This window comes from Festucalex cinctus, chromosome 14 (genome assembly GCF_051991245.1).
Source record: "Festucalex cinctus isolate MCC-2025b chromosome 14, RoL_Fcin_1.0, whole genome shotgun sequence".
In the NCBI taxonomy this organism is placed as follows: domain Eukaryota; kingdom Metazoa; phylum Chordata; class Actinopteri; order Syngnathiformes; family Syngnathidae; genus Festucalex; species Festucalex cinctus.
Window position 1 is genome coordinate 10,672,606 of NC_135424.1, and position 25,365 is coordinate 10,697,970.

General features: G+C 39.4%; 2 long non-coding RNA genes across 2 annotated transcripts in view; both read right to left on the minus strand.

The window, feature by feature from the left end:
* Positions 1-25,365, minus strand: part of LOC144001276 (uncharacterized) — a 150,832-nt gene that overhangs the window by 79,445 nt on the left and 46,022 nt on the right. The window lies entirely within an intron of this gene.
* Positions 2,825-5,455, minus strand: LOC144001275 (uncharacterized). Its single transcript, XR_013278423.1, has 3 exons — positions 4,972-5,455; positions 3,307-3,484; positions 2,825-3,226 (listed from the first exon to the last, which is right to left on the minus strand). It is a non-coding gene; the product is annotated as an uncharacterized LOC144001275 (long non-coding RNA).

Here is a 25,365-nt window from a genome sequence, read left to right on the forward strand (position 1 = left end):
CACTTGCTGTCCACTGAAAATGACATTATGTGTGCTCAGGGTTCAGGTAATGACAAATCATGGCTCAGTTTGTGAATGTGACCAAACCCAGAAAACAGGTGAGGCGTGATTGGTCATTACGTGAGCTGTGTTTTTGTGAATGTGTTTGTAAAGTTATTAATAGTACATGAAAGTTATCAAATTATTCCTGGACATATTCACTTTTTATTGCTGAAAATTGCTAAATCAAGTATCCCTTTAAAGGCGCTGATCATGCTTGAATCATTCTCGTTTTGGGAATCAGATTTAAGGAGATTAAAAATGTCTGCTTTAAATACATACACAAATAAACGTCTGTGTTTGCACATATGATGCATTGGTGTATTTTGGCTTAAGCCACCAGTAAGCGCTCCAACTTTGAAATAATCAGCGCTGTTGGACCGTGAGAGCGTCTGGGCTAGATTTCTGGTTCACCTGTCCCTGAGGATCAGCAGTGGGGCTGAAACTGCGGCGAAGTCTGCGGTAACATCGTCGAAGGAGGGGTGACTTGGGAGTCGCGGTACCCCTCCAGAGACCGCTAATCTACGTGTAGTGCCGTAACAAGGATCAAAGTCCTTGACACCCGTGTCTCCCTTGGGTCATGTAGCCCCGTATCCTAATGCCCCCGTCCGCCGCTGTCACCCCGCCATTCCCAAGCATCAAAGCTATCGATTGTGAAGGAGAAACAGGTGGAGAACTGGGTTGTGCATGTGCGTCCGCTTTGAGCTCACGCTCACCCAGCACTGCAGCTGGGCAGCTTATCTGGCTGCCACCACAATAAAAATGATAATGACGCTTCCGATTTTCTAACTGCCGTTTCCTGTGAAACAAAAGTACCCCTCTTCATGGCTTAATCATGCGCGTCTCACACACACACACACACAAAAACATTACATATCCGTGCCTTGAATTCTTAATTCCAAACTGTCATTATACAGCCAAACTGCTCACGTAACACACTCCACTCCCAGCCAATCAATTGACATTAAAAAGGAAATGATGTAATTACTTGTGTCATGCATACAGACTCATGCTTGAGCCATGAGGAAGAGACGATGAAAAACAGAATCCTGCAAACTCTCTTACACACGCACATACATGGAAAACCCTTAGTCACCTACATTTCCACTTTGCAAATTACAGCCTGAATTGCGGCCCCCACCAATCATAGCATGCATCTGTCACCAGCTTGGCGATCATTGGTCTTCTCGGATGCTTGCCGCCATGCAAGGCAGACTTTTAAGGTGGTCATTTGCAGCTCAAGCATATAGTTATGACCATGGGAACAGAAGGCCGGCCATCTTTGGCGCCCTGCAGACCCTCAAACAACTCCTGGGGATTGCAGGGTTTGGAAAATGTAAATACAAAATACGGTTTGTAACACACTGCTAAACTACATGTGTGTTTGTGAGTGGATCCAAAGGATGCATTTATCATGGACAACTTACACAACACAATACGTCCCAGTTGGCAGACACCAGATTTGATAGTGTAGGCATCTCTCAAAATAAGAGCATTTAAAAAGTTTGTTTGTACAGTATAGGATTTGCCCGCAAACTACAAGGTAGCAGTTCCAAAATAATGGGGACTGTACAGTGTAGGGTTGGTCAGATCACGATTTAGAAAAACCGCAACAAAAGTGGCAAGGAGAAGCCAAACAATTTACATAATGTACTTTTATATGTTATGCTTGCATACTCCCAAAATAAGTGAGGACTGGAGTGAGCTGACTAATGAACTTGATCATATTTTTCCAACACTTGTGGATAAGACTGAGAACTGGAAGCTATGGAGAAAATTACCATGCCAATCTTAGTTTTCATCAACATAAAAATGTAATTCTAGACATTAAAAAAAAAAAAAAAAAATCCAATTGTTCCTCAGTGTTTTCCTGAATACAGTTAGGAGAGAGAAAACCTCCCTTCATCATATTTAGTGCTGTAATTCTAATGAATGTCGATTGCTACTGACAAAACAGGCCATTATAATTTACATGCTTGAAGTTGATTGATTTGGCCAACCACATGCTAAACATAAAGCTTGGCAAAATGGATTTACATACCGTACGTTTATACTTGTGTATCTAGTTGCCTTGCACGATTAATGAAGCCCAAGCATATATATTTGAAGATATGCTAAATGATTTCAGTCATTTTTAAATATACAATGTGCAATAGGTGACATTTTGGGTGAGCGAACAAGCATTTCGTCGAGCGACGGTGTTTTGGCAGCCGGTGTGAAAGCCGGCGAGTGACACTCAACTATTGAGCCAGAGCAGCTAACGGCGCAAACGGGAGAAGCTAGTAATTATTATTTTTGTTTTTTTTTTGCATACTATTGAAATATATAATGTTAATTGACCACAAGATGGCGCTAACAATTACACACAGTCAGTTTAAAGTTACAATAACATCATTAGGCTAACAGGCTAATCAGCATCCAGCAATCATCTCGTTTGTCATCATTGTACTAATAATGTTCATCACCATCGGCATCAATGATAATGTGGGCTACAGTCTTTTATTTGCGACAGCTGTCTGTGACTAAAATTTAGCTGGTAAAGCAATAAGAAGAACCAACAGGGAGTGAAGCGGGTGTTGCGCCACATATGGCAAGTGGAATGACGGCGGAATGTCTTGCCCGTGTTTTGCAGCGTGCTGGGTGTGAGGTCACCGGGTGAGGCCCTGAAGTGTTTGTGTTCGGGCAAGGTCTGGACAGGGTCAGAGGGTTAACCGTGGAGTAAAGGGAGTGACTTTAGACAGTATGAAGTGTTGTTTGATGTTTGAAGGGTTGTATGTTGAAGGTTTGTGTGCTTGGTGGAATGAGTGGTACAACCCTGGCTGACTGGGAGATTGTATAAATAAGAAGCTGCACTCACAAGAGAAAATGTACGTTTGTTTATGAAGTACATAACAAAGAAGAACCAAGTGGTCTGGAAACGGCTGCTGTATCTGTGTTGTCTAACCATGACTCTTGCTAAACTATTTTCCTTGTGTTACATCATGGAGACAAAGCATTAATAGACACCGAAAAAGACAACACACATATGACTGGGCTGTGTGTGTTTGTGTGTCGCTGTCAGCAGGTCAGTCAGATAACCGCCGGCCTCCTGTCAGATCCCACCGAGTGGCTCACTTGTCACTCCAAACTGCAGTCACCGCCCACCCACATCAACGCCACTAGCACCGAGTGTTGAGTCGTCAGGCCTCTGGATATTATCACAAACGCACACACACAATCACACGTTGACTCCATTCCAAAGGGATTGTCGACCTCAATGCAAGTAACCTGGAACGTTTCCTTCTGATGCTGTGTACAGATCTGAAATAGATCCCCTCCTGTTGGGATTCTTTATCCTCCGCAGCCGTTTGAATCTGATCAGATTCTGTTTTCGTACGTCAGCAGGTCTGCATCTCTTATTCATTCAGAGTGATGCACTCAGCAGCATGTAAGAAGATAGTCAGTACTGAGTACAAAAAAAAAAAAAAAAAAAAAAAAAAATGAAAAGAAAAAAAGAAAGAGTGCCATGTAACTTGTGACGACTACGTTTAATATATAGGAGGAAGCCACAGAAACAGCACAGGGTAATTTTCACTACATGGTGCAAATAAACATAGTATAAGTTAACTTCTGTTCAGAATTAGGCATCTTTGGTGCCCAATTCAATAGGCATGATCACTTTATAAGCTCTTGGTAAAACTTTCATCTGGATAACTTGTGAGTGAGTTGTGTCAAACTGTGAAAGCCTTTCTGATCCACTTTATGGTTTGAAAGTGGGCTTCTGAGTTTTTTGAATGGTCTTCTTCCATTTCAACCTCGTCTGTCTATCTGCCTGCGTGCGTATCTGTCTGATTGCACGCACGCACGGACGCTAGGGTGGCCATTTCTATAAGGTCAAAAAGGAGGACATATTTTTTGAAAAATTAAAGTGTTCCCTCGCTATAACATGGTTCACTTTTCACTGATTTTTATTTTAGTGCAATCTTGCATGAATTTTCTTACAGTAATGTACCTTTTTATAAAATGTATGAGGGATTGAACATTGAGAATGTTTAAATGAGAGAAATGTGAGAAAATGTAAATCGTCAATGAGAAAAGTGTATAAACTGTGGTGAGGGGTTTTAGAGCCTTAAATATTTATAACAAATGCAAAACTTAAAGCTAAAACTATTTCGCTGATTTAATTTATTGCGGGTATTTTTTGGAATCTAACCCCAGCGGAAAATGAACACTGTACATTAGACTCGCAGTTTATTTTCATCAACAATAATTTGTTTTGCATAGTTTATCGATCATGTTTGTGTAACTAAATGGTAAAAAAACAACAACAAAAAAACATTTTGACAATTTATTTACTTTACATGACCTTGTTTTAAACCACTAAACAGTGACATACGTCTGTAAACATGCCACACAAGACAACTTATTTTGAAAAGCAAATAAGGGGGTGGGGGCAGGAATCTCAATGATGACACACCTTCTGCTCTCCTCTTGCTTTTATGCTTTTCCGTCCCCGCGTGACGTTGTATGACTGCTTTGCCCTGACTGCTCACGTCCACATCACACTGTGCAGAAACCGTGAAACGAGTCTCCACTGCTTTTGGCCGGGAAATTGTGCTCTTTCGTCCATTCAGTATTAAAAGACGTCCAGCATTTTGGCATTTTTGCTAAGCGCTGTCTTTTTTCTTTTTTGTTGCTAGCGCTGCTGTCAAAGAAGACGGCGAGGAAATGGCGTAGTGGAGCTATGTTTACATTCATTGAACCAATGATACACGAGATTTTTAATTGAAGTGACTCTTGTCCAATCAGAGACTAGTTGTGAAAAACGTGGGGTGGGGCTAATATTGGGTCACATAAATAGGGTTGACAACTTTCTCATCCCGAAATAAGGGACAGGTGCACGGTACAGGTGTAAAAAAAAAAAAAAAATTGCAAAAGAGGAGCGAGACTCACCAAATTTACTTTTTCCATGGATACTTTTTTGCCAGGCACAGAGCTGTGATGGTGGAACCAGGTGCAGGGAAAACAGGGCGTGGAGGCAGAGGCGCAGTCAAAAGGATTTAAGTAACCAAAACAAGGAGCTGGCTAAAAAGGAATTATGCAAAAGACTATTACAAAACATTGGGGGGAAACTCTTGAACAAAAACCGGCAGCACGACTAGAGGGAAACTCAACAACAACAATGAACCAAGAAGAACAGAACGGAAAACAGGTTACTAAATACACACACTAATTGACAATGACTAGACACAGCTGGGCAAGACACAAGTAGCAGGGGAAGCTGATTGGTAGATACACTGGGAAGGGAAGACACACGCAGGTGGACAAGGTTAACAATAATGAGACCAGGGGAGACAAACCAGAAAGCAGAAACAGAAACATGACAAACTCAAAACCAGAAACAAAAACAAAGCAAACAGATGACACAAAATCCAAATCAGAACACTTTTTGCTGCCTCTGGCTGACTCGAGCAGTCTTCTGTCCTTCTCGCAGTATTTGTTCATAAATAGTACGAGAATACATCTTGTATTACTCCTGCCCCATTTGCAGCCGACGTATTAAGATCGGCGTTTAGAGTGAGCGTAGGCGACAGGAAGCTGTGACGAAACCAGGAAGTGCCCCTCTCTCTCTCTCTCTCTTTTTTTTTTTTTTTTTTATTAGTTGCCTCTCTGCCTTGCAAGATCTCCACATACAACGTTACACCCAGCGACTCATTTTATTGGCTACGAGCAACTTCCTTGTCACTTGTCAACCTACGGAAGCACCCGTGGTCCAAAAATGGCTAAGATGCCGTTCGCTGCATTTAGTGTAAGAATTGAGAATTATTTTACGGGACTTTTGAGGTCCCGTACAGTACATAACAATTTAGCCCAAAATATGGCGCGTCCCGTCTAAAATGGGACAGTTGGCAACCCTACACATAAACTCAATCGCAGCTCATTTTCTTTAAAAAGGAGGACAAACCAGCGTCCTGCTTAGGGTTGCGCAGAACGCAGGACATATCGCTGAAAATTACGACTGTCCTGCCTAAATCAGGTCACCTGGCCACCCTAATGCACGCACACACACACTAAATGAATTGCTTGCTTGTCTGTCTTTTTCTCTTTGGGGAAACACACACATAACACAGTCCTCCAGCTCTCAGGTTGCAGTGATTGATGACATCAGGCAGGGCTTGGCTGCAACCACAGACACACAGAAACACACATTACTCACCCCAAAGATAAGCAAATGGTCCACAAGCCGCCTAAGTGGTGTGCAAACACAGGTAAAACCGGCCTCCAGTGAGAAGATTTCATTGCCTTGCCTCAAGCCACCACCTCTACAGGACAAAACGTTTGTTGGTCCTGATTTGACCTTTGCAAATCATAAAGTTTTTTTTTGTCTGTGCCCTAATGAGAAAAAAACAGTTTAGGAATATAATGAAAGATGATAGGTCTGTATTGTATTTGTGAGAACTCATTGCCGTCACTTACTAATTCATTCATTTTTCTGAAATGTTTCACATCAAAACAGAAATGGAAATATTCTTTCAGTCCCAAGGTCAAACTGTCTTTAACCCTGACAGCACAATACTTGAAGAGTGACCGACACTTGTTTGCTCTTTTAAAATGTAATAATGGTTAAATGATGCTTGGGGCACCAGCACAAGTGACACATTATCCAAAGGGGTTGAAGGTAAATGTTTAGTTTGTTCCACTTCCAAACCTGAGACCAGTAGTAGTCAGTTTCATCAGGCACACCTTTGTCTGCTCCAAGGTCTGTAACATAATTGGTATGCTGTTGTTCGCTGGTCGGCCAAAATGCTAATTGTTAACTGTTATGCTACTGAGGTGAGCCAAGTTAGCATCTGTGGCTCTGTTAAGATTAACCAGCTAAGCTAACGAGCCAATCCTGTGGAAATGTTTACATAGGTGTTTTGTTTTTTAACACATGTAATATTAAATTAATTTACTAGATCTCTGTGATCTTTATCAAAAATTGCATTATGCTGTATTTCTCCAGGGAGTGCAGAAATTGGAAGTAGGCTACTATGGTTGTGAAATCTTCATGGTTAGCATCAGATGCCACATGGGAAAAAAATTGATCAGTGTTTAAGTAATACATAACTTGAATGAAGAAGGTGCAATTCCAAATATCACACAAGTTATTTATTTATTTATTTATGCAATATTAGTTAGTACAGCAATTAAACATTGTAATTAAGAAATGACATGCACTATGGCAACATTGGATTCTTACTTCGTACTTTGTATGATAGTCCACATCACATAATATCTTGTTTTTAAGAAAGTGCTTGTTGGATTTGCACATTTTAACTATTAGTGCAGATATTCCTTAGAGGTCTATTTGTTTTTTTTCTCCCTTCCCGCCCGGGTGCAAACATGTTGCTTTTGAAAAAGCGGTGTTTTAAATATAAAAAAAAAAAAAAAAAAAACAAGCATGTGGTCTGGCACACATCTCCAACGGAGACATGTCCATCCTTCCCTCCCAAAACAAGAGAGAGCAAGCAGATGAATAAGCATGTATGGTGGGCCTGGTACCAGCCTCCCTCCATCCATCACAATCAACACTAGCAGTCGACCCTGTAGGCCCCAGAACACTCGGGGCCACGGTTTGATTGTTAACACTGTGAAAACACAGAGGAAAGAAAGGGCGGATAACAGGCGAAGACGGCATACTGAGAGCATGGGGGTAGTTTGGGGAGAGCAGAGGGGGAGGAACGCCAGAGGCCCTATTTCCTCTCTAATGGCCCCCAAATGAAGGAATATGACGGAATGCTGCTCTGTGAAGCAACTGACCCGAGGGAAAGCAAGATAGCCACACCCACCTCCAGGTCTTTATTTAACCTGGACAATGCACACATTGCACTGTATAGGGTCCCGCATAAATAGAGGAACGCAGATCCACATATTTTAGCATACATTTAAATTTGACTGAACATAAAGGATGACTATAACACAATCATGCGCCTTTAGAAGAATATGAATGGCAACAATTTATTTTCAACTTCAGTTGGAGTCGCAACGGAACTGACAAATAAACTGCTACAATAATTGTTGTTTTTTTACTACTCAAGATCAAGTGCAAACTGATTATGTTTATTTAAGGTTTGAAAAGTTGCATTAATGCATTTTTAGTTGAATTGTTTGACCTCCAGCCATTCAAGAACCAGTGTTCCCTCGCTATAATGTGGTTCGCTTTTCACGGCCTCGATATTTTGCATATATATATATATTTTTTTTGTGCAATTTTGCATGCTTGTATTTATTTATTTATTTATTTATTTTTTGACAGTAATGTACCTATTTTCTAAAAAAAATATTGTTTGAAAATTGAGAATGTTTAAACAAGAGAAAATGTAAAATGCCTCGATGAAAGAAGTGTTTGAAATGTGGTGAGAGGTTTTAGAGCAGGGGTGTCAAATATAAGGCCCATGGGCCGGATCAGGCCCACAAAGGGGTTTAATCCAGCCGGTGAGATTATTTCGTAAAGTTAAAAAAAAAATTAAAAAAATTGTAATGTCGGATTAATTAATCAGTCGGCCACAATCAAAATATATGAAATTTGTAACTTCACAAGCAGTCCTTGCACGGGGAATCGTCCTGGATGTCATTACTCGAATCCATCTTGTGTGTTTGTCTCGTCCTCTGTCATCCCCCACACTCTGAAGTTTGCTTTTTATTGGGTAGGAAAGCAGGCCTGCTTGTTGAAAAGGGCTGTGTGATGGGTGAGAGAACCTGTTTGGTGAAAGAGAGAATAGATTTGCAGGTGTAGCCTGTGGGCCCCCTATCTTTTTTTTTTTTTTGGAATGGAGAGTAACAAGTCCGGACGATATCCTCTGACAGCCATTAGAACTTCAGCGGTTGTGTGGAATTGTGATTGTATGGGGAGATTTTCCATGCCTTCACGCTCTCTGCGCTGAAACTGGATGCCAGCGTGTATGTGTGCGTTCAAATAAAAACTTGTGAGAAAGCGTGCATGTTTACACACACATGACTTGAATGTTTTGTGCTGCAAATGTGTGACTGAGCTGATAATAACAAATGACCGAGCCAGATGGTGCAGACTGCCACAGAATGCAAGTGAAAACTTTCTATTCAAAATGTGCACTGATGAGATTGTGATTATCAGTTACCTGGCAGGCTCTACCTGTTCTCCTTTGTGTGTTTGTATGTGTGTTCCTTGTCATGAATTCCAGCACATTCCTTTAGTGCAATGATGTCCAAACTACGGCCCGGGGGCCATTTGCGGCCCGCGTCCATTTTTTAGTGGCCCGCGACATATGCTAAAAATGGCATTTGACTCAGTTCAAATAAAATAAAAACAAAAAAAGTAGGAAGGGAGGGTGTTGAAAACAGGTGCTATTAAAGTTTATTTTAGTTAACTAAAACTAACGAAAAAACTAAAATCCAAAAAACAATTTCGTTAACAAAATAAAATAAAAACGAAGATGCTTTTTTTTTTTTTAAAGAAAAAAGAAAACTTACTGAAACTACATTTTATGTTTACAAAACTAAAATAAAACTATAATTATAGGAAAAATGTCCTTCGTCTTAGTCTAATTAATTTAATATATGAGCCTTTGAGGATTATTTTAAATGTGAATTTTAGTACATTTATTTTGATATAAACCGGAATAATGACGTTGAGCCCATGGTGTTTTTTAAATATTGTGCACAAGTAATACACATTAAAAAAAAAAAAAAAAACTAATACTGAAACTACCTAAACTAAAACTAAGCATTCATTAAAGAACTAAAACTAAGAAAAAAACTAACAACCACCCTGAAAACTAATTAAAACTAACTAAATTTGAAAAAACTAAACTCAAAACAAAATAAAAACTAAAATGAAAATATCCCTACTGCCATATTACAAATAAATTGGTTTATATACTGTAGCATTTTTCTAAATATGCAAAAGCACAAATAAATTATTTAATAATTTTTAGGACTAAACACAATTTCTCTTCATAACCTTATGTGACCCCTTCTGATTTTCTGTATGTGGCCCTCAAATGAAAAAGTTTGGACACCCCTGCTTTAGTGGTTCACACTCCTGTTATCTGTGTGTACATTTAATGGGGCTGTCACTCACTGTAGCAGCACATTTTCACAGTGATGAATGTGACTGTGGAAATTGCACCATACCCTTCTTGCATCTGGAGGTGGTTGACACTAACCTCTTGCTCGAGGGAACTTCAGTGTGTGGTTACTGATGTGATTTGAACGTGTCTTTAGGCTGTTTCTGTGTGTGGGCATACATGCATGTAAATCATGCAGAAAAATGAAGGAGAAACCACAACGGCAAGCTGCGGAGTGCAACAAATGAGGCTGAGGGGAAGAACACAAACTTGCCGTAACACCTACCAAAGGTGTGACATTCACTCTTCACACTAATGGCACAGTAATTATTGGTTGGCTCAAATAATTGAGGTGCAGCAATTTGGGAGTGAATTTAAGGCAGTAAAGCCTTCACTAGAGGGCCAATTTCCTCTGAACACAGAGGGGCTCTGCAAGACCTACAAAAGGGGATATCCACCCCATAAAAGAATCTGCAGGTTACTGCATGAACTCCATTAAGTCCAGTCCAATCCAGATGTGCAGTCATATTCATATTGCATTAGTGCACCGAGCGGAGAGCATTCACAGAGTAATTCATAAGTACAGTATATGAAAGTTGATGTAGTGTATGGTAGATAAACTTTTTTTTTTTTTTCATTCACAGGGCAGATTGACTGAATCATTGAGATGAGACGTGTCACCAATTTATGAATAAATAATCTGATGGGGAAAAAAAGCAAAGAAGAATTAAGGAGAAAAAGGCATCACGTCTTTGCTTAAACTTACCAGTAATGCTATTTTTGAGTCAACCTTAAACATTTCTTGACAATAATATGTTATATGTGACCTCACTCGGCTAACCATGACATTCTGATTAATATAACATTTGTGGAATATGAGTTATGAAGCAAAATCCAGCCATTTTTATCCATTTTAGGGGTCGGCCATTTTGCCACTTGCTGTCGACTGAAGATGACATCAATGTTGCTCAGGGCTCAGGCAACGACCAATCACAGCTCAGCTCAGCTGTTTTCTGAAGCTGCGCTGTGATTGGTTGTTACCTTAGACCTGAGCAACATTGATGTCATCTGCAGTCGACAGCAAGTGGCAAAATGGCCGTCCCTAAGATGGACAAAAACGGCTGGATTTTGCTGCTTAACTCATATTCCACAATATATAATATATATATATATATATATATATATATATATATATATATATATATATATATATATATATATATATATATATATATATATATATATATATATATATATATATATAAAACACAATATTAACCATAATACCACATTTAGACTAGTCAGGCTGCATAGAACATATTATTGTCAAAAAAACTTTTGGGGGTTGACTTCCCCTTTTAAAGAGATACTTGACTAATAATTAAATAATTAAGCCACTTTCAACAGTAAGAAGATAATATCTTGTCTATAATCAATGTGATAAGTTCATTATTTTTCATGAACAATTAATACCTTTAAAAACTAAGTTTGCCAGTTGCTGTCAACTGAAGATGACATCACCCGTGTTGAGGAAATAGACAAAAACAACCAATCACGGCTCACCTGTATTCTGGGTTTGGTCCGCAAACTGAGTCATTAACCAATTCCTCAGCACAGATGATGTCATCTTCAGGCGACAGCAAGTGGGAAAAAAAATGTTTTTAAAAGTATGAATTGTTCATGAAAAATAATGAGGTTATGTTAATTATAGACAAAATATATTTTTACTGTTGAAAGTATCCCTTAAATGAGAAGAACAAAATTACAAAAGAACCTAAAAAAGTGGTACGAAGTGGTGAAGTTAATCATGAAAAAAAAAGAAAGAAAAATCACTGAAACCTCTTACTCCACAGGGATGGGTGGGAGGGAGAAGAAGTTGGCCTTTGACCTTTTGGTTCAACCTATTGTATGTCATCTCTCAACTTCTGCATGGCCTGTTTGACTTTTTCATTAAGAACTGCACTGGAAACTTCTGTGTATGTGCGTGTGCTTGCGTGTTCATATGTGTGTGTGGCCATAATTTAGCTGGGTACCACTATTGTCCAATTGGTTATATTAGAACACTGTGTCAATGTAGCGCATCATCAAAATCTTCAAACAGACATTCCATTGTAACCGCTTGCTTATTTTTCCAAGGGAAGACAATTTCCAAGAAAAGCACGAGTGAAGGCATGACAACACATCTCAATTAAATTCTTACAGTCAGTGTTCTACCCGAGAATTTAATGGCAAATTACATAATTCAATAGGAAATCATGCATTAGTGGGGAAAATTTCATTTGGATCAATGGACGGTATTGATGTCAAAATAAATGGCATGGTGTACTGTTGAGATGGAGAGAGAGAAGAGAACAGAGGAGTGAGTTGAGAGACGAATGGAACCAGTGTGGAGGCTCTTTGTCTGGGATGAACTACAGAGGAGCAAGGCTTGGCCTGCTTCTGGGATCTGGGGGTCAGCCAAGACTTGAGGAGGAGCCAAGAGTGCAGAAGCGGCTGGTCAAGCCCGTCCTGACACAAAGAGGGCTTTCTCTGGACCGCAAGTCTGCAGCGACCCGGGACGTGCCGTGGGGCCGGCGGCGGATGGCAAAAGGGAGGCTGATATACATGCAGAGACAACATCACAAACGCGGATGAGGAACGTCGCACACAAAGTTTACAAGCCTGAATATCTGTCTGTCATCTGTAGTGATGCAAAGTACTGTTTTGTGTTTGTGTTATAATTTATTCATGTCACATGTGACAGCAATATTATGCAACATACAAATCTAGAGCGGAAAATCAATTTTTAATAGGTCATTAGTGGTGCAACGGCTTACAAACGTCACGTTTCGTTTTTTGCAGATCAGAAAAAAAAAAGGATAAATAGTACTTGTCTTCATTTATTTTGTAAAACACTTTATCTCATTAAAAAAGACATTTAGGATTTAGGAACACAACTCTAAGTAGAATATGAGTCAGAAACTTTCTTATTGTATACATGGTCCATGTCTAAAATCAGGTATTAATGTCTTAAAGTTGTGTTCCTAAAATCAAAACGGCTGTTTGACATTTTGAGTTGAATGTTTTTCTTTTTTTAACGGGCAAAAGTTTTTTAAAAAATAAATAAAGACACATTTCTAATCACCTTTTAAAATAATAATAATAATAATAATAATAATAATAATAATAATAATAATAATAATTATGAAAAGACCTCAACGCACAATTTAAGGCACATTCCCTTCCTTTAAACATGGAGAGTGAATTACAAAGTAGCCTTGGTCCAGAATATTGAAAAATAATTAAAGTAAGCCAGGCAAAATCTGTCAAACTCTTTTACAGCTACCAGCCAGGTGCTCGTTGTTAATGCTAACAGCTAGCTGCTAGCAACTTACTTTGGAGACTTCTGCCGTATCATACAATGACGGTGTAATTAATTAGATGTTTTTTAGCATCCTAAATTACTGATTGAATATGAGTTCGGGATAGTGTTGTGTTGATGTTGGTCGCAACTAAAATGTCCATGAAAACTACGATAAAGAAATCCTAAACATCAAAAGGGAACGCCATGACGTGGCCTAACTTCAAGGTAAAAGTCTACCAAGGCCGTTTGGTTAACTTTATTTTCAAGTTAGCAGCGTGTTACGTTGAATATGAGTCTGAATGGTGTAAGGAATGGAGGCAGAAAAAAAAAATCCTGTATCATTAATTTGGGGGACTAAATTCACCCCAAGTTGCCAAAATGCTCCCATATATGCGACTTACGTGATCCACAAGGGTGTTCAACTTCCTCTGCTGCTAATATAGTGAATGCACACTTTGTTTTTGTTTTTTTACCCACCAACCAATCTGCAGATCGTGCATGATACAATGCTGGTCCCTTTCCCCTTCAGCTTATCAATGAAGTGAGGTCTGGACTGACCAGGGTTAAACACACCCAGCCCCCCTGGACAGTTAATGGAGCTTAATTAGCTTGATTAAAGCCTAATTGTGAGCTATGGGGGCAAAGAGAGTGTGACCCCTGTAAAGATGACCTTTGAGCTTTAGCCCCTTTTCCCCTAAGATCAGAGCAACCATGGAAAGAAGCACTAAAGGATCCAGACGCCTGTGGGTGTGTGCGTCTGTGTGCATAGGTGGGCAAGTCATGATTGTGTCCTGTTGACACGGTCCAGCCTTGGCCTCCCTGCTGTTTTAACAGGGAAATAAAATAAAAATAAATGGTCAAGACACACACGCACACATCACAAATGATGGCAGGTATTGCAAGTTAAAGGGGACCAAATTCGTTGCTTTGTCCCACTATGCAGGTCCCGTATGTCACTCACACAGTTATCATAGCAATTCATAGATAAACCAATTAAAAAGGAGATTTAACTGTTATATTCCTTCCTATTTACTTCTAAATTTGCTTTTGCATTCTCATTCGCATCTAATCGGTAGCAGGACGGACTTAGAATGTCACCAAGGTTTTTGCTACATGCTAACATCCCTGTTAACAAATATGTGATAAGTACAACTATCAATTAACTTAAATGGAGTTCACGGGAGGCTGCAAGTTTGCTGTTTACAAAAGAGCACCTGGATGTTCCACAGAGCTACTGGCATACTATTGTGGGTCACTATGATGACACCAAAGCGGACGTGTTTGGAACTTACACACGACACAGCATGTGGAGGAGGGAAAAAAAAGCACAGCACTATCAAAACCGTATTTTTGCCTGTGAATTATGGTGGAAGATGGCATTATAGTTTGGACTGCTTTGCTACCTCAAGACCTGGACGGATTGTTAAAATTAATTGGACATAAATTCCAAAGCTGGTGAGTGTGGATGGTTGTTCGTTTCTGTGTGCCCTGCGATTGGCTGGCAACCAGTCCAGGATGTACCCCGCCTGCTGCCCAAAGCCAGCTGAGATAGGCTCCAGCACCCCCCGCGACCCTTGTGAGGAATAAGCGGTCAAGAAAATGGATGGATGGATGGACGGATGGATGGATGGATGGATGGATGGATGGATAAATTCCAAAGTTTATTAAGACATTTGTCTTGACCTCAGCCTAATTGTGAAGCTGCGGCAAACATTCAAAGAACATTTCTTGATTGAAACAGTTTGTGTAAAGAGAAATGAGCCAAAATTCCACATATTTTCCATATTGCACTGCCAGTGTTTAAATGTAAATATGTCAACATTTGTTTGCGTGGTAATTTCAGAATTCAGAAAAAAAATATGACATGTATATACAAAAATCCAGATACTTCCAATGCGTTCACAACTTTATCTAATGAAGGACATCAATATGTTTGGGTTGGCACGTATTTTGACGCTGTGCTTTTCTTCAAAAGGAAATATAACCCTCCTAAATCTGGTGTGCATGAGTATGAGATGACCAAGGTCACCTAAAGTATGCCAATGTGTGTGCGTGTAGGTGTGTAATTCATAGCCACTAAAATTCAAATGGAAGGTAAGGTGATGCACAAGAGGACAAGGGGTGAAAAATCAACCCCGGGTGAACTCCACTAATCAACACGCACACACACACACATGCATACACATACACTCACTGTCTCTCTTGGGTTGGAGATAACTGAGTCAAGGGCTCGGAGGTCAAAGTTCAGGGCCCTGGCTCATGGGTAACACATGGAAGGGATCAAGAGGTTCTGGATTCCATAAAGCTTGAGCAGGGACGGACTTATTTATGGCCACACGGAAAACATCAGAACCCGTCTCACTGCAGTCGACTCCTTCACTAATAGAAATACAGTGCAGATAAAAGCAATGTCTGAAATCCTTCCTTTCCAAAAGACTTCATCTCAGTGGCTTTCTGAAAGGATGTTCAACTTTTGCTCAAAAACTAAACGAGAGGCAAATATTGTTTGTCGGAATAAGATTCATGTGAGGGCCTCAGAATGAGCAGGATGTTGTGACAAGCAGTGGTTTGGGTTTTTCACCACATAAACTTTCAAGAAACTTTGCTAGCGTTACCAAAAATTGCAGGCTAAAAGGCACACTGGCCAATGTGGCAGTGTTCAGTATACATTAAACATTTCGTGGACTGACTCATACGCATGCTGTGACCTTTAAGCATCCTTGTCCCTTTTACATTAACGATAATGCAAATATTGCGATATTAAAATTATTAGTGCAATTAAATTTTAATCATGAAAGTCTTCCCTCCCTGATTTTCCACTTGGTTATCACTCCCATAAATCAGTTATACAAGCAAATATTTTTCACCATCAACATTAATTTTCACCCGCTTCAGCCCAATGCTACATGGTGGACTACAAAGACCATGATACTTTGCGCCGCTGGTCCAATAGGACCACATGACAATTAAGTGACATAACATGGCCAAGCCTATTTCTTTGCCACTGTTGTTATCATGTACAAAACACAATATTATGCTTTTTTCCTCCAATATTAGCTCTTTTTAAAAATATCGTGATTTTTTTTTTTGCACGGTATCATTTGCTTGTTTTTGTTGTTTTTTTAAATCGCCAACCTACCCACAATATCATGATAATTATCGTATCGTGGGCTTCATATCATAATAGTTATCGTATTGTGACATTTGGATATCGTTACATGCCTATTTCTACTCTACATGTGCCAAAATAAAGTCATACAGTAGACTGCCATTTATAGTATATCCTGTTTTACTAGGAGCATTTTTATTTTAAAATGACTAATTTAATAAGTCTTGTTTGGTCCTAAATGAACTTGCATAATTATAGTAAGAAATGTATTTGTCTTAATATTTTTTTACGTTTAAACATTTTCTTGTTTTGTACAAAAAAACATCATTGTCCTAATCGTGATTTCAACTATTACCAAATTAATTGTGATTAATATTTTCTTTCATAGTCAAGCAGCTCTAGTTTGTGACACACGCGTCAAAATAATGGAATGCACATTGAATATTTCATTGTACAAGGGGTCCTCAGTTGGAGATGGATTTCCACTACAATGACATAACTCAAATTGGAACATGTGGGAATGTCTAATAGTCCATCACTAACCCTTGCGAGCACAGAAGTACATTTATAATTACAGCAAATACTTTAATGAAAAACACTTCCTGCAAAATAAATATAAAACAACACAAGTTTATTGCTTGCCATTCATAACCTCAATATGTCAAAACTGTCATAAACTGAGAACCCCCTGTAATTTTTTACTACCTGTCAGTGACCCTCCCATAATGAGTTTGCCACCTACTTTTGGATCCTGACCCACCAGTTGAGAAGCACATTTGCAGTGGTCAGCACAGCTCTGAGAGGTTCAGGGTTCAAATCTCAGCTCTGGCTATTACTTATGTTTATTGAAACGGCCTTTCGGTGGACATCGTTGGGACAAGTTGTAAAAGAATGTGGATATTGACAGAGGCTACGCAGGTTTAATTTCACCTGACCCTCATGTGCGTGTGGGCGGCAGAGTGAGTCATGAACTTAACTACGTACAGTTGCTAGCTTAGCGTATCCATTTTTCTTTGTTAAAAGCAGTTTTTGGTGCGATAACTATTATACCACGTTTCTGTCAGTCTATTTGTCAGATATAAAGAATAGAATCGCTGAAGTAGCAGATAAACAAATAAAGGAGTATGTTCAAAAAGGGAAAACATCAAGAGAATGACTAAACAGTGGCCATCTGCCCAGTTTTAACTGTTTTACTGTAGTTAGTGAAGACACAATACACAGTCATTATTATGTGTATGTGTGTGGGCGTGTTTGTTGTCATGTCAATGCAGCTCATCTTAAAGCTCCCGAGACAATAGCAGTGAGATAATGAAGACGAGGGCCAATAACAGCTGACAAAGAACAATGCAGCGGTAATAGCTCTGGCACAGAAAGTGGAGTTTACTGTTTTTCATGGACGCTTCCTTCCTGTCCTGCTTTATCAACACACAGGAAACAAAACAACCCCCCCCCCCCCCCCCGCCCCCACCTTCTGAGTGACTCAAGTGTCTTTCCACTCTTCACTATTCCCCTCCTCCACCTTCTTTTATAGCATCTTCTTATTTCGTCTAATATCTTGCACGCCATCTCTGATGCATTCCTTTTCCAACACTGTCAAATTGTATTGTATTGTCGGCTTTTTGTCGCCACTATCATTCTCAAGATCCCTTGTTTTCATTCTCCACAGGGAAGCCGGACGTATTTTCAATAAGGGATGCCGCATGCTGCTTCGTGTCCCACTCCACGCTCTTCCTCTTTATTCCTTATCTTTGCTCAACGTCATGGACCCTGACCCGAGTGCAGAGGAAGGCCTGCATGGGGTTAACATAATAGCATGACTCCCTTTACACACAGTTGAGCTGTCTTTTTTTTTTTTTTTTTTCTGGTATTGTGTGTGCTTTCTGGCCTTTATTTGTCCCATAATAGAGTCTGATACTTTGAAAATGATAAGATATCTTCACTCCCACAGAGACAGTCATGCAAAGAGATATTGCCTTTGTAGACGGGCCTAGTACAAGGACCTTAAAGTTTTCAACAGTTTCCTATCAGTGCGCTTTGATGCCTACTCTGCAAAGCTATTAAAAGATGTGGAAGTGATAAACAAAATATTTACCTAATGTTGGCATGATGTTCTTTTGATCAAAATGTTTTGTTATTTTTATGCCAGATATAAAGTCTTGATTATCATCAAAATGTTTATGGCAAATAGTCACAAGTCTTGCACAAATGCACTTGAGTCCCTAACAGTGACACTTGAGGTCAATGAGGGCGGCAGGTCTTTGGATGTCGTTCTGGATTCATTTGTGGCCTCCTGGATGAGTCGTCATTTCATTCTTGGAGTAAATATGGTTTACCACTGTTCCCATTTTTCTCCATTTATGGATAATGACAGCAGTTCACTCCATTTTCAAAGCCTTGGAACTGGTTGTGTAACCCTTTCCAGATTGATTTCAATCATTTTGGTTGGTTTGTAAACGTCTTTGGATCATGGCTTGATGTATGTCTTGTAGCTTACTTTGTTTTGACAGGTTCTTTTGGATTCAAACAAATGTGGTAAACAGGCCTGGGTGTGACCAGTGAAATTGAGCTCAGCTTTGAAAAAAAAAAAAAAAAAGTGTTTCGTGAATTGATGACTTTTTCAAATAGATCCAGATAGGTTTAGTTTTTTTTTTTTTGCCCTTAATAAATCATCAATAAGGAATCACATTTTGTATTTACTTGGGTTCTCTTTGTGAGATTTTAAAATAGTTTTTTTTCATGAACGACAATTGGCATGCGTTGACGTCTTTAAGTGGGGCACGGGGAGGTAATTATGTGCATTCATTTTTTTTTTTTCAAATCTTCAAAATAAAATGACATAAAAAAAATCTGATTTCTTAATTGTATTTCTATAAGTTCATCAATGCAACAAAACATAATACTACTGTAATAGAAGTTAAAGCACCATCGTACAGTGGAGTCGTCAGGTGGTGCATCATTCGCTCGAGAATACTCTGCAGGGGAAATAAACATTTAATCAGGAACATTTTGCATTTGTAGCCTTTTTAGTCATTTTGATAGTAAACTAATATAGCTAATTACAACATGTGTTGCGTTCATTGTAAGGCTTATACAAGGCTTTCATTTTTATTTTATTTTTTCGGCTCCAGACATATTTGCTTTTTGGTCAAACATTTTGGATTGCTGAACCCTGTTTTAGTCCAAACACACTATTTACTTTTAACAGTAGGTCAGATGATTTTCATCTGTATAACTTGTTTGAACTACTGTTTACTAAATTATGATATACATTTGAGGTCTTTTGGATCTTCTGTTGACAAGAAGGGGCTCTGAGTGAAGATGTTGATGATGTTGACCATCGATGGACAACGTCTATGGTATATGTTGCCATTAGTCATCAATTTGTGAGTATTTTATTATTTTTATGTATTGCACTTGGTCAATTTGATTCCCAAAGATCCCATAAAAATGGAAAATCTGGCATTGATCAAATTTTCTCATCACCTTCCTTTTTGTATCAGCAAGCACACATACCGGAGAAAGAACTGGATGATGTAGATTAACGGACAGATCGATGGCATCAGCGCTATCCGGTAAAAGTTTAAATCAGCACCCATTGTCAGAGAGAGAGAGAGAGAGAGAGAGAGAGAGAGAGAGAGAGAGAGAGAGAGAGAGAGAGAGACTAATCCCAGCATTCAGAGTGAGACAGGCTGTGCATAAATAATGAGAAAAAGTTCAAATAACATCAGTATGCATGACCCTCCGTCTCCACAACTGCGCAGCAGCCAGAACAACAGGCCACTATGATGCCATTGTCTTCTAGACCAACAGAGGCTGGCCTACTGATGCGTGACTACATTTATTTAAAAAAATAAAATGAAAATAAAGTGCTAAATTTGTAAATGAATGCCAAAGGTGGGGGAGAAAACCAGCAGAAGATACATTTCATTGCTCTCACTGTTAAGTCATTGTTTACGCCGCTGATCTAAGCCTGATTCCCAGCTCAGGCCCTCCATGGGTCAAATTAGTTCTAATGCCAACAGCTTAGTTGGGCTTGAACAAACAGCTGGCTCCATGTGGGGCCCTATGGGTCCAAAATGGCTTGAGTGGTAACAACGGTGAAGCTCAATCTCCACAACATTCCCACAGTCTTGGTCCGAAGCAGTCTCGCCCAAAGAAGGACTTCTGAAGGCTAAACATGGAGATGTTATTCCTGTTGGTGTTACAGGGTAACTGTTTCCCATGGTGTGGATGACGTCTGGGTGTGCTGATGGTCATTTGAAAAAGATGGACTATGGCAGATGTGGCCTTTTTCAAATTCAAGGTGCATTACGTTCTACTTCTGCTTTTAGAGCAAAATGCTTGTTGACCACAAAGTGTGCATTCTTTATTCTTTACAGAAAATAGCTTTCTTTGTGTACAGTAGTAAATTGTGGTAATTTCTAGTTATTGCATCATGATCAGCTTCAGATTTCAGGTCTGATACACTTTAAATGCAGTAGTGCATGATGACCCTAAACAATTCTTGGAGGCAGTTGACCTCTGATTTTGTTCGATTTTAGAAAATAAATAATGGAAATTTATTTGGTCTGTTCTGGAGTGAAACTGTCAGCACTCTTGTAAAAAATATATATATTCTACAGGTAATATTTTAATACTCTAAACAAGCATTCAAGTGCCAACGATTGTGATGGCAAAACATAGAAAGTATCAAAACCTTTTGGGATTTACTTGTATGACCTTCAGAGCCTTCCAATTGTGAGATTCCATGATATTTAAATAGAAAATAAATATATTCATATACATCTGGATCAATCTTTTCACATCCATTCACGTAGGTAAAAGCAGAGGAAACATTTCTCATTAACTTCTCAGTATCATAATAGTCTCCTTTTGTAGTCTTCATGGTTTTTAAAAACATAAAGCCCTAAACCCCGAGACAAACAGACAGAGGTGGGATTTGAACTCAGCGACAGATGGGCAAATGAGAAGCCAAAAGACAAAAACATGCCAAGAGGAAGCAGACAACACAGGAAAGTAACCGAACGTGGAAAGAGGCCGGCAACATGTGCTGCTGCCAGTCTCCTGTTTAATCCCCTTGGATTTGTTTCTGCTTCTCTTTCCCACGTTTGCAGTGTTAATTGATAAACGCAGCGAGGGAACAGGACTCCATGACTAATCATTCTGGCTGCTGTTGTGTGCGCGTGTTTTTGTGAGTCAGTGAAGGTGCAAGTGGATGTGTGTCAAGTACAATAACTGTAGACACAGACATAAAACATAACTATTAAAGTTTGTAATATTTTGGGACATTTTTTTCTGAATAAAAAAAAAAAAAAAAAAAAAAAAAAACTGCCACTGTGGGGACCCCACAATCTCTGGAGTCGGCTGCATTGTCCTTCAGCAAGACACCAATACTTAGAACTAGTCCCTGGGCACTTAAGCAGCCCCCTACTTCAGTGGGTGTCACTAACAATGTGATGGGTAAAAAGAAGAGGTCAAATTTTGTGTATATGACCCCCCCCCAAAAAAAATAAATAATAATTTTTCATTTACCGTAGTTATCATATAATGTCCCCCTCACATTTATTGCCCACACAGCAATGATTCGATTCCGTTTGTGACCAGAATTGGCGGCACAATCTTTGTCTTCTCCTTTGGCATCAGCCAATGGCAAGTTACCCTCAGGAACACGCCCCACTCGCTCACCCTTCTGACACTCTCATAAACATACAGGGACTATTAAATCGCCCTTTAGTCATACTCCCAACCACAGGGTTTACGCCCACATGTTAGCCCCCCCCCCCCCCCCCCCACACACACACACACACACGCAGTGACTCATTCACGACCTCACTGCTGACTCACAATCGGGAAATAAGCAAGTTGGACCAGATGTGACCACAACTTCATTGCATTACTGAACGTGACTTAAAAATATATATAAAAGATGTTTTTGTTTTGTTTTTGTTTTTTTTACTCTTTCGCATTACGTAAAATTTTAAATGAATCACATTTGAAAACTTGAAGAATCAAATCCCAAAATAAGTATTCACAACATTATTATGTTTGGGTATATTATTCTGTGCTACATAATTGTTTTGATGTAACAAAATGTGGTTATTGCTCTAATTAAGACGAAAAATGCTGACGCCAAACATGGGATGATCTAACACAAAAAATTATAATTATTACTTTTGCCACTTTAGCTAGCAAAATGCTATCTTGGTTGGTTCAACAGCGCTAAACATAATGCAGTCACCATTATCAAACCTTTTTGGCTTGGTCCCGGCAACTATTGGAAGCTGAGCCGTTTACCTCGCGCTGGTCCAACAGTGGAATTATGCGACATGAAAACTACCTCAGCTTGTGTTGGCTCTGAAACAGCGAATGCCGCAGTAGGGTTAAATTTCCCATGATTCTTAGACACAGAAGCAGGAAGTAGTTATAGGTCCGCCTGCTACCAATTAGATCCGGATGAGAATGAGAACGCAAACGTGAGTGTGAAAGTAAATTGAAAGGAATGAAAAAGGACATTTTTCAATGGCTTTTTTTTCTGAAACCCTCTGACAAATGAATGTCAAATAATATTAATAATATTCTTATTTGTTGTGTACCAAGTTATCCTCAATTGTACGTTAATACAAACCACTTCTACAGGTATCACATTAGAAAATATATTGTGTTGCATATGCCACCTAGAATCACCTGTCAATCACTTGAAAACGTTATTTAAAATTCAGTTAATTATATCTTTTTGAGAACAGAACTTTACTATGATTCCAAAAGATGACACTTTTTGTTTATAATCATTTGTATGTGCACCACGTTTTATTTTAGTTAAAAAAACTAAAATTCAAAAATAGTTTCGTTAATGAAAAAAAAAAAAATGTTTTAAAAAAAAAGAAAAACTAACTATAATTATAGCAAAAATGACGTCGCTCCAAGGTGACAAATTTGCCTGCTTGACTTTTGGCTTCAATGGCTCGGCTCGTCTGCTTTTTCATTTAACTCAGCCGAAATGCAATGTTTAAAAAAAAAAAGAAAAAATGTGTTACTGTTTTCATTTTACCATGGTGTTTATTAAATATTGCGCACAAGTAATATACATTTTGAAAAACAAAGGAAAACTAATACTGAAACTATCTAAAACTGAGCATTTTTTTACATAACTAAAAACTAATAAAAACTAACAGAACCACCCACTTGGCTTAAAAAATATATATTTCACAGGGGGTAGGCTAAGTCACTGAAAAAAGGTTGAGAACCACTGCTATAGTGTATGGTGAGGTCAGCAGTCTTCAAAAAGCAGCTGTTGTTTTGCAGCCAGGATTGAAGAGATAGAAGAAACCTTTTTTTTTTTTTTTTATGGCTCTTGAGCAGGAACCCCTAAGACCAACCACCTAACAACGTGCCACAATTCTAAACCACTTCAGCCATCGGCGGTGAGTCACAGAGAACTGCAGCTGAAGCAGATGCACTGAACTTCTAAGTCCCTGAAGAAACAACAACAAAATGACCTCAACAGCTCCAGCTGGTTGATGGTTTGATTTGAAATGACTGACTGCCACATGTATGGATAAAAAAACCAAACTGAGACAAAAAACAAACAAACTGGAAAAAACAAACAAATATTGTTTCCTCTGCAAGTTACAAAGTGCATTGATGGAGGTTATGCTAATTTTGTCTATACCGCTTATCGTCACTATTATACATTTTTGTTTATCTTCTCTTTTGTTTACCACAGCCACATATAACAAACAACAATGGTATCTAGAGAGTTAATTCCCAAATGATTGCAAATTTAACCCTATTTGTTCCATCCTGTGTTATATTACCCACTTCCTCTTTGCTTCCAGTCTGGAGCAGTTGTCCTCTGGTGGACAAAGAAGTCACTGAGACAGACAGTCAGTCAGTTAGAACTTCGGACTGGTCCGCATTACGACTAATTGATGCAATCATAATAAAAGGCCAGTAAATCCCCACCATTAGCTTGTTAGGAACAGGAAAGTGAAGCCGGCTTTTATCACTCCTTGTCCCTTCTGTCGCCCATACCTGCGGCTTTGTCTTCACACACAATCATACACACACTGGTTTCCTTTTCCTGATAGCTGTTACTTCCAGTAACGCTAATGAATGTATTTGGATACAACAGTAAACACGCACAGAGTTCACTATGTTGTATATCGTCTTTTTCTTTACTCTGCTTTCTTGCATTGCTTCAGGGGGATTTCCCTTATTTTCTGGTCACAGTGGCTGACTCTGAATAAGCCCGGCTAGGATGAGAGCACAGAGTGGAGGTTGTGTGTGAGTGTGTGTTGGGAAGAGGGTGTGCAGTAGCTAATAGCCAATGAAAGGCTGTTTTGTTGGACTCCTGCTGTTTGACAGTGGAGTTATCCTCCCAGGACTCATCTTCAGCCAGCCACACCCGCTCTGCCTTTCATATGGTAAGGATTCCCTAATGTTTTTAGCGCTCACCCAATTTCTTCAGCACTCCCGAGCAACCAAGAGGACTATACCCACCCAACCCTGCCTGCCCCCAACCCACTCTGCCATGGCGACCGCCCACCTTCACTGCTACCCCGGCAACTGCTTCTACTCCAATGAACCTACCATGGAAACTGCTTTTGACTCCCAATCAGTTCAGGTTCATTTCTGACTCCCTCGCTGGGGAGATGGGAACAGAAAGAACAGAATAGGGATGGGGCAAGATGCACGAATAGGGGTGTGCATGGTATGGTGCAGTTACCACCCTCTGTAACTTACACGCAAAAGTTGTTGTTGAGACTTTTGGATTGGCCCATAAGGGGTCGACGCAGCGAGACATCGTA